Raw genomic sequence first — 9,117 nt, forward strand, 5'->3', positions numbered from 1 at the left:
GTCACTGCTGCATGGTCCTAACGTGCTTAGTCTTTATGAAGATGCCTCAGCAAAAGACGACAGGGATATAAGACTGAGTTATTCCTTTGAAGTTTAACTCATTATCCTTTGGTAATCATAACTTCATGTTTTTTACCTCCCCAATTAAAGTTCCAAAAGGCAACAGTAGGTCACAGCAGCCCCTTAGTCGGAGGTTAGGCTCAGGTGCAATTTACTCTCCTCTGTATGCTTGCTAGTAACTAAAGGAGTAACAGTTTCGCACACCAAGAATGATCAGAGTCAGTGGCCAGGGTTCCCGTTTCATGACAGCCTTCTATACTTGTAGGAAATACAGACTTTACCGTTAAAGAAACTAATGTGGTCACCAGGGTCATGGTCTTTAGATTCACATCATCTGGAGTGTAAAGTGTAAAAAACATCTCTTCTGGTTTGAATGATAGTCTCCTGAAGTTGATGAAACTTAGTGGTTTCACAAGAGAAAGGGTGCCCTCATGTGGCGACTTAGAAACGTAACAGCAAATTATTTGGCATCCCCGGCTTCAAGGAGGAGGTGTATATTGCCTAATTTTAACTTTGGTTGTGTTTCTGATTACTTTTATCAGTAGAGTATGGCAGAAGTGAGGCTATATGACTTCTATGGCTAGATCTTAAAAGTCATACAGACTCCATGGTGAAGATGCCATGAGCAGGCAATATGGTTGATAGTCCCAGCTGAGCCCAGATTTCCAATTATCTCCAGTAACGCAGCAGACGTGTGATTGAAGCCATCACAGCCCCTCCCAACCAGCCCATCGGCCCCACAGAACAAAAGGATCACCTAGAGCAGCCTTGCCTGAACTCCTGGCCTACAAAATCATGAGATATAATAAAATGATTGTTGTTTTGAGCTACGGTTTAGGGTTCTTTTTATGCAATGTTAGATAACTGGACACTCCTTCTGTTAATTCAAGTTCTCTAAAAGCTGATACCAAGAGGATCGGATTCGACATAAAAGAGGTTTTTGGGGAAACACCTGCGAAGGCTAACGGGTGAAGGAGTGGACTAGGTAGGGAGAGCTTTCAGACTCTGATGCAGGTCTGGAATCTGAAGGAAGAAAGATTAGGCAAGAAGAGTCTTAGGCTATCTCACAAGAAAATAAAGTTTTTCCAGGCTGTGGTGGTGGGCGGGAGGTCCTCAAGCCTGTTAGAAAGATTCTGCTTATCCCAAACACTTTATATCAAACTGGAGTTTTGGACCTGTGTGCAGTATGCTAGAATTGATAGAATGTAGCTTGGAAACTCATGAAAACAACTTACAGAATCCCACGCCGGGCGCGGTGGCTCACGCCTGTAATCCCAGCACTTTGGGAGGCTGAGGTGGGCGTATCACCTGAGCTTGGGAGTTTGAGACCAGCCTGACTAATACGGAGAAACCCCGCCTCTCCTAAAAATACAAAATTAGCCGGGTGTGGTGGCACGTGCCTGTAATCCCAGCTACTCAGGAGGCTGAAGCAGGAGAATAGCTTGAACCCGGGAGGCAGAGGTTGCAGTGAGCCGAGATCGCGCCATTGCACTCCAGCCTGGGCAACAAGAGCGAAACCCCATCTCAAAAAACAAACAAACAAAAAAACAACTTATAGAATCCCAGTGTTAGGACTTTCTCCCTCTCACATTGTATATCATCTATTATAACTCTGAAAATGTATTATAGTTTTTTTTTTTTTTTTTTGAGACGGAGTCTTGCTCTGTCACCGAGGCTGGAGTGCAGCGGTGGTGCAATCTCTGCTCACTGCAACTTCTGCCTCCTGGGTTCAAGCAATTCTCCTGCCTCAGCCTCCCAAGTATCTGTGATTACAGGTGTGCCCCACCACGCTTGGCTAATTTTTGTATTTTTAGTAGAGTTGGGGTTTTGCCATGTTGGCCAGGCTGGTCTCGAACTCCTGACCGCAAATGATTCAAACCCACTTGGCCTCCCAAAGTGCGGCGATTATAGGTGTGAGCCACTGCGCCCAGCCAAAATGTGTTATAGTTATTTTTTACATAGCCATGTTATTCATCAGACTTTGATATTCTTGAAGGCAGGATCTGTGTGTTTTTTTATCTTTGTATCCCTCTTCATTCCCCAAGTTCCTGGCTCAATGAATGCTTGTTGAATGACTAAGAATAATAGTGAAATCACATTCTCTGTGTGGTTCTCAGAACAAATTGTAATTCTCTGGATTTATTTATAAGGACTTCATTGTTGATGAAATATCTGAATATTAATTACATCTTCTAAAACTATGTTGTAAACAGACTTGTAAATAATAATGAAGAAAATCACATGAAAGCGTTTTAGTTGACTTCCTAGAGGATACATTTGATCTTGTAAGTTCTGTACCTAAAGTCTTCCTTGTCACTGTATCCTATTGTGATGGTTCCCAGATTTTTGGATTTCATGGATTAATATCATTTTTTAAAAACTGGGATGCTGACACTTATTTTGTAAAGCAAGAACATCAAAAATCATCTATGGCCTGTTATTACCATAATTTTACAAAAGAAAGGCTATGTTCATAACAAAAAGAAGATATCTCAGAATTTTAAAATGGAATGGACAGAGACAGATTACAGAGTTAGTACATTATCCTTATTGTTTCTCATTCCTTTACAGTTTGGTACCAGCCTGTGTACCTGAACTATTGGCTGTAAATTAAAATTTCAACTTATTTAGGGCTTTCCTAGTTGTCCGGCAGCTGCCATTTTCCAGGGGCTGGGAAGGAGGAATGAGAATGTCCTGGGGACAATGCTTTTTTTTTTTTTTTTTTTTGAGACGAAGTTTCATTCTTGTTGCCTAGGCTGGTGGGCTGTAGTGCAACAGCGTGATCTCAGCTCACTGCAACCTCTGCCTCCCAGATTCAAGCCATCCTCCTGCCTGAGCCTCCCAAGTAGCTGGGATTACAGGTGCCTGCCACCATGCCTGGCTAATTTTTGTCTGTTTAGTAGAGACGGGGTTTTGCCATGTTGGTCAGTCTGGTCTCAAACTCCTGACCTCAGGTGATCTGCCTGCCTTGGCCTCCCAAAGTGCTGGGATTACAGGCGTGAGCCACAGCGTCCAGCAGATGCTTCATTTTTACAGAGGCGACACAGGAGTTGCACACCTCATGTCTGCTTACTTTCTGTTGGCCTGGACTTGGTTGGAGGAAGAGACCAGTGAGGCTGGGGAATTCTGGTCTGTAGCTCTTGGCCATGTATTTAGCTAAAACTTGGTGTTTCTATTTTTGAAAGGAAGACGAGAATGGATACTGGAGAAAATAGGGATCCATCACAGCCCACTCCTTTGGCCCTCCATGTAGTCAGGCTCACTGTTTTTTCTCAGCAGTAGAGCGTAATCACCACATACCAACAACCCAAAGTCCTGTCTGGGTGTTGCATCCATCTCCAAGTCCAGGATCTCTGGGTGATGTGCTGTCCTCTCTGTCAAGTGACAGGGTGGCTCTTGCCTCCCACACCTGCATCCAGTACGTAATGATGTTGTAGAATGGTATATCTGCAATAAAATCTCTCTTTCACAAATGGAAAATTGGGAAATGGGAAATGAGCAGGACCCAGTGGTTTATAACAATGGCAGAATTCTAATGGGCAGAAAAACAGACTCCTTGTCCTGGCAATGGAATACATTCTTGGTTAGAACTTGTTCCATTTTCTGTGAGCAATTCTTTGTCTATTGTCCTTTATTCATTATTCTTTACTTTTTGCAAGTGTTAGAAATCGGTGCTTGTAGAAGGCTGTTCAGATTTCATAGCCTTCTTCCTGCTGGTGCAAGATAGGTGTGCCTGATCTATTTGCTATATGCATTATTTAGAATAGGCTACAGACTCCAGAACACAATGATTTAAAGAAAAGATAGTTCATTTCATTTTTACAGAAGAGCTCTGTGCCGGAGTTTCATACCAGCAGCGGCCCTGCTCCATGCAGTCCGTTGAGGACTAATATCAGTAGAGAATGAGCTAAGCTTCTTGACAAGGGGATATAGATATGCAGTGGCTTAGAAAATAGAATTTCATTTCTCTCTATATTTCTGACTGCTGGCTGGAAATCAGAGACAAGCAGAGCAAGCTTGGAGCCTCATATTGAGGAGAGCTCCCGCACCTGCCCAGGTCTGTGCACTGCTGGACTGTTAGATAAAAGAGAAATAAAATTCAATCTTGTTTGAGTTCCTCTCCTGCTAGCTTTTCAGGCTGCAAAATGTAAGAAAAGCAGAAAAGCATAAGACCAACAGAGTCCCTTTAAGCTTTCCTAGATATCCCACATCACATTTCTGTATACTTGCTGTTAAGAAAGTTTGAGAAATGGTCTTTGATTTACAATGGCAACATTCTTAGCAAAAAATTGGGGCTCTCCAAAAAAAAAAAAAAAAACAGAAGCAGAGAATGAATGTTTGAGTAGGCATCTAGTAGTCTATGCCCTCCTATCTAAACACCAGGAGAAAATGAGTTGGCCTTTTCAGTGGCTGTCTTAGTCTGTTTTGTGCTGCTATAACAAGATACCACAGAGTGGGTAATATATAAAGAACAAAAATTGACATCTGCAGAGTCTGGAGGATGGAAAGTTCAAAATCAAGTGACTGGCATCCGGTGACGGCTTTCTTGCTGTATCATTCTATGGTGGAAAGCAAGAGGGAGGGAGAGAGAGAGAGCGAGCGAGAGAGAGTGAGAGAGCGAGCCAAACTTGTTTTTTTATAATTCCCATGATAACAAACTCCCTCCTGCAATAATGGCATTAATCCACTCATGAGGACAGAGCCCCCACAGCTTTGTCACTTCTTAAAGCTTCCACCTCTTAATACTGTTAGAATGACATTTAAGTTTCAACATGAGTTTGGGAAGAGACAAATATTCAAGCCCTAGCAATGGCTTAGTTTGTTCATCTATAGTTACATGAAGTGCATTGCCATGTGTGGTTAAACATAGTTTAATTATTGTCAAGAACATTCCAGAAGACAGGAAGTTGAAGAAAAGAAGTTCTACAACGGTGATGTGTTATTAAAAATGATTTCTTTCAGCCTAATAAAACTAAACCTGGAATTGCTATAATTTCTTCACTAAATTATTAACTGTGCAATGATAAATAGCTGGTTCCTTTTTAATACAAACAAAAATTTTTAAAAGACACTTTTATTCCATGGTAACTTGTGTTATTGTTTCTTCCTAACAGTCACACTTCATTTTTCAGATGAGATATCCTGTTTCTAACTTTCTCTTCCTTATTAAGGAAACTTTTTGCCTGAAGAAACTTGGTGATAATTATTTCTTATGTGCTTTTGAAAAATATTTTATGGTGTTATTATTACAAAATAAATTCCTGTCCATTATAAAAACACATATAAGGAAAACCTGGATAGGACCATGCATACTATTTTGTTCTTTATCGTTCCACACCTAAACATATGTCTATACTATATTTATATATTTTAAAAATATGTTTAAAATATACTAAAAATACAACTGATAATTCAATACATAGTATTTTACAAATTGAATTTTAACTTATGATCTTTTTCATTGTAAATTTTTCTCTTTTTTTGGGGAAAAATACATATAACATAAAATTTAATGTCTTAATCATTTTTAAGTGTACAGTTCAGTGGTATTAAGTACATTCGTATGGTTGTACAACCATCACCACCATCAATCTTCAGAACACTTTCCTTCTTGCAAAACTGAAGCTCGATGCCCATTAAACAATAATTCCCTATTGCCCCTTCCCCCAAAGGCCCTGGAAACTGTCATTCTACTTTCCATCTCTATGAATGTTATTACTCTAAGTACCTCATGTAAGTGGAGTCATGCAGTGTTTGTCTTTTTGTAACTGGCTTATTTCACTGAGCCTAAGGTCCTCAAGTTTTTTCCAGAATTTTCTTCCTTTTTATGGCTAACATTCCATTGCGTATATATACCACATTTTGTTATCTGTTCATCTGTCAGTGGACACTTGTGTGCCTCCACATTTTAGCTCCTGGGAATAATGCTGCCATGAACATGAGTGTACAACTGTGTCTTTGAGATCCTGCTTTCAATTCTTTTGCGTACTTTCCCAGAAGTGGAATCGCTGGATCATATGATAATTCTGCTTTTATTTCTTGGAGAACCACTGTACTGCTTTCCACAACTGCTTTACAATTTTCCCTCAAAGAGTGCATAGAGGTTCCAATTTCTTCATATATACTCAGCTTTTAAAAATAGAAGCCATCTTAGGGGATGTGAGGTGGTATCTCGTTGTGGTTTTGATTTGCATTTCTCTAATGATTAGTGATGTTGAGCATGTTTGAATGTGCTTATCAATCATCTGTATACATTCTTTGTAGAAACTTCTATTTAAGTTCTTTGCACATTTTTAAATCAAAATTTTTTTGTTGTCAAATTTTAGGAGGCCTCTATATATGCTCTATATTAATTCCTTATCATATATATGATTTGCAAATATTTTCTTCCATTCTTTGGGTTGCCTTTTTATTCTGTTGAGAGTGTTTTTTGATGCACAAAATTCTTACGTTTTCATGAAGTCCAATATGTGCATTTTGTTGTTGTTGTCTGTGCTTTTGGTGTCATATCCAATAAATTATTCTCAAATCCAATATCATGAAGCACTTGCCCTGTGCTTTCTTCTCAGAATTTTTTTTTGTTTGGTTTTCTGTTCCTGTGTTAGTTTGCTAAGAATGATAGTTTCTAGCTTCATCCATGTCCCCGCAAAGACATGAACTCATTCTTTTTTATGGCTGCGTAGTATTCCATGGTGTATATGTGCCATGTTTTCTTTATCCAGTCTATCATTGATGGACATTTGGGTTGGCTCCAAGTCTTTGCTATTGTAAATAGTGCTGCAATAAACATACGTGTTCCTGTGTCTTTACAGTAGAGTGATTTTTGTTTGTTTGTTTGTTTTGAGACAGAGTCTTCCTCTGTTGCCCAGGCTGGAATGCAGTGGTGTGATCTTGGCTCACTGCAACTTCCACCTCGTGGGTTAAAGTGATTCTCCTGCCTCAGCCTCCCAAGTAGCTGGGATTACAGGTGCCTGCAACCGTGCCCAGCTAATTTTAGTAGAGACGGGGTTTCACCATGTTGGTCAGGCTGATTTTGTACTGCTGACCTGAGGTGATCCACCTGCCTTGGCCTCCCAAATTGCTGGGATTATAGGTGTGAGCCACCACATGTGACAGTAGAATGATTTATACTCTTTTGGGTATATAACCAGTAATGGGATTGCTGGGTCACATTGTGTTTCTGGTTCTAGATCCTTGAGGAATCACCACACTGTCTTCCACAATGGTTGAACTAATTTACACTCCCACCAACAGCGTAAAGCATTCCTATTTCTCCACATGCTCTCCAGCATATGTTGTTTCCTGACTTTTTAATGATTGCCAGTCTAACTGGCATGAGATGGTATCTCATTGTGGTTTTGATCTGCATTTCTCTAATGACCAGTGATGATGAGATTTTTTTCCCTATGTTTGTTGGCCACATAAATGTCTTCTTTTGAGTAGTGTCTGTTCACATCCCTTGCCCACTTTTTGATGGGGTTGTTTTTTTCCTGTAACTTTGTTTAAGTTCCTTGTAGATTCTGGATACTAGACCTTTGTCAGATGGATAGATTGCAAAAAATTTCTCCCATCTGTAGGTTGCCTGTTTACTCTGATGATAGTTTATTTTGCCGTGCAGAAACTCTTTAGTGTAATTAGATCCCATTTGTCAATTTTGGCTTTTGTTGCCTGCAATTGCTTTTGGTGTTTTAGTCATGAAGTCTTTGTCCATGCCTATGTCCTGAATGGTATTGCCTAGGTTTTCTTCTAGGGTTTTTATGGTTTTAGGTCTTACATTTAAGTCTTTAATCCATCTTGAGTTAATTTTTGTATAAAGTGTAAGGAAGGGGTCCAGTTTCAGTTTTCTCCATATAGCCAGCCAGTTTTCCCAACACTATTATTAAATAGGGAATCCTTTCCCCATTGCTTGTTTTTGTCAGGTTTGTCAAAGATCAGATGGTTATAGATGTGTGGTGTTATTTCTGAGGCTTCTGTTCTGTTTTGTTGGTCTATATATCTGTTTTGGTACCATTACTATGCTGTTTTGGTTACTACAGCCTTGTAGTATAGTTTGAAGTCAGGTAGTGTGATACCTCCAACTTTGTTCTTATTCTTAGGATTGTCTTAGCTATGTGGGCTCTTTTTTTTTTTGGTTCCATATGAAATTTAAAGTAGTTTTTTCTAATTCTGTGCAGAAAGTCAATGGTAGCTTGATGGGAATAGCATTGAATCTATAAATTACTTTGGGCAGTATGGGCATTTTCATGACGTTGATTCTTCCTACTCATGAGCATGGAATGTTTTTCCATTTATTTGTGTCCTCTCTTATTTCCTTGAGCAGTGGTTTGTAGTTCTCCTTGAAGAAGTCCTTCACATCCCTTGTAAATTGTATTCCTAGGTATTTTATTCCCTTTGTGGCAATTGTGAATGGGAGTCCACTCATGATTTGGCTCTCTGTTTGTCCGTTATTGGTGTATGGGAATGCTTGCGATTTTTGCACATTGATTTTGTATCCTGACACTTTGCTGAAGTTGCTTATCAGCTTAAGGAGTTTTTGGGCTGAGACAATGAGGTTTTCTAAATACACAATCATGTAATCTGCAAACAAAGACAATTTGACTTTCTGCCTTCCTATTTGAATACGTTTATTTCTTTCTCTTGCTTGATTGCCCTGGCCAGAACATTCAATACTATATTGAATAGGAGTGGTGAGAGAGGGCATCTTTGTCTTGTGCTGGTTTTCAAAGGGAATGCTTCCAGCTTTTGCCCATTCAGTATGATATTGGCTATGAGTTTGTCATTAATAGCTCTTATTATTTTGAGATATGTTTCATTATTACCTAGTTAATTGAGTGTTTTTAGCAAGAAAAGTTGTTGAATTTTATCTGAGGCCTTTTCTGCACCTATTGAGATAATCATGTGATTTTTGTCATTCGTTCTGTTTATGTGATGGATTACATTTATTGATATGCATATGTTGAACCAGCCTTACATCCCAGGGATGAAGCTGACTTGATTGTGGTGGAGAAGCTTTTTGATGTGCTGCTGGATTCAGTTTGCCAGTATTTTATTGAGGAT

General features: G+C 39.5%; 1 long non-coding RNA gene across 1 annotated transcript in view; it reads left to right on the forward strand.

The window, feature by feature from the left end:
- The window catches only part of LOC103891894 (uncharacterized), a 31,473-nt gene extending 27,933 nt beyond the window's left edge, over nt 1-3,540 (forward strand). The window contains exon 3 of the long non-coding RNA XR_002916710.2: nt 3,246-3,540. This is a non-coding gene — a long non-coding RNA (uncharacterized LOC103891894). The remainder of the gene's footprint in view (nt 1-3,245) is intronic.
- Nucleotides 3,541-9,117: the final 5,577 nt, after the last annotated feature.

Source organism: Pongo abelii, chromosome 9 (assembly GCF_028885655.2).
Source record: "Pongo abelii isolate AG06213 chromosome 9, NHGRI_mPonAbe1-v2.0_pri, whole genome shotgun sequence".
In the NCBI taxonomy this organism is placed as follows: Eukaryota; Metazoa; Chordata; class Mammalia; order Primates; family Hominidae; genus Pongo; species Pongo abelii.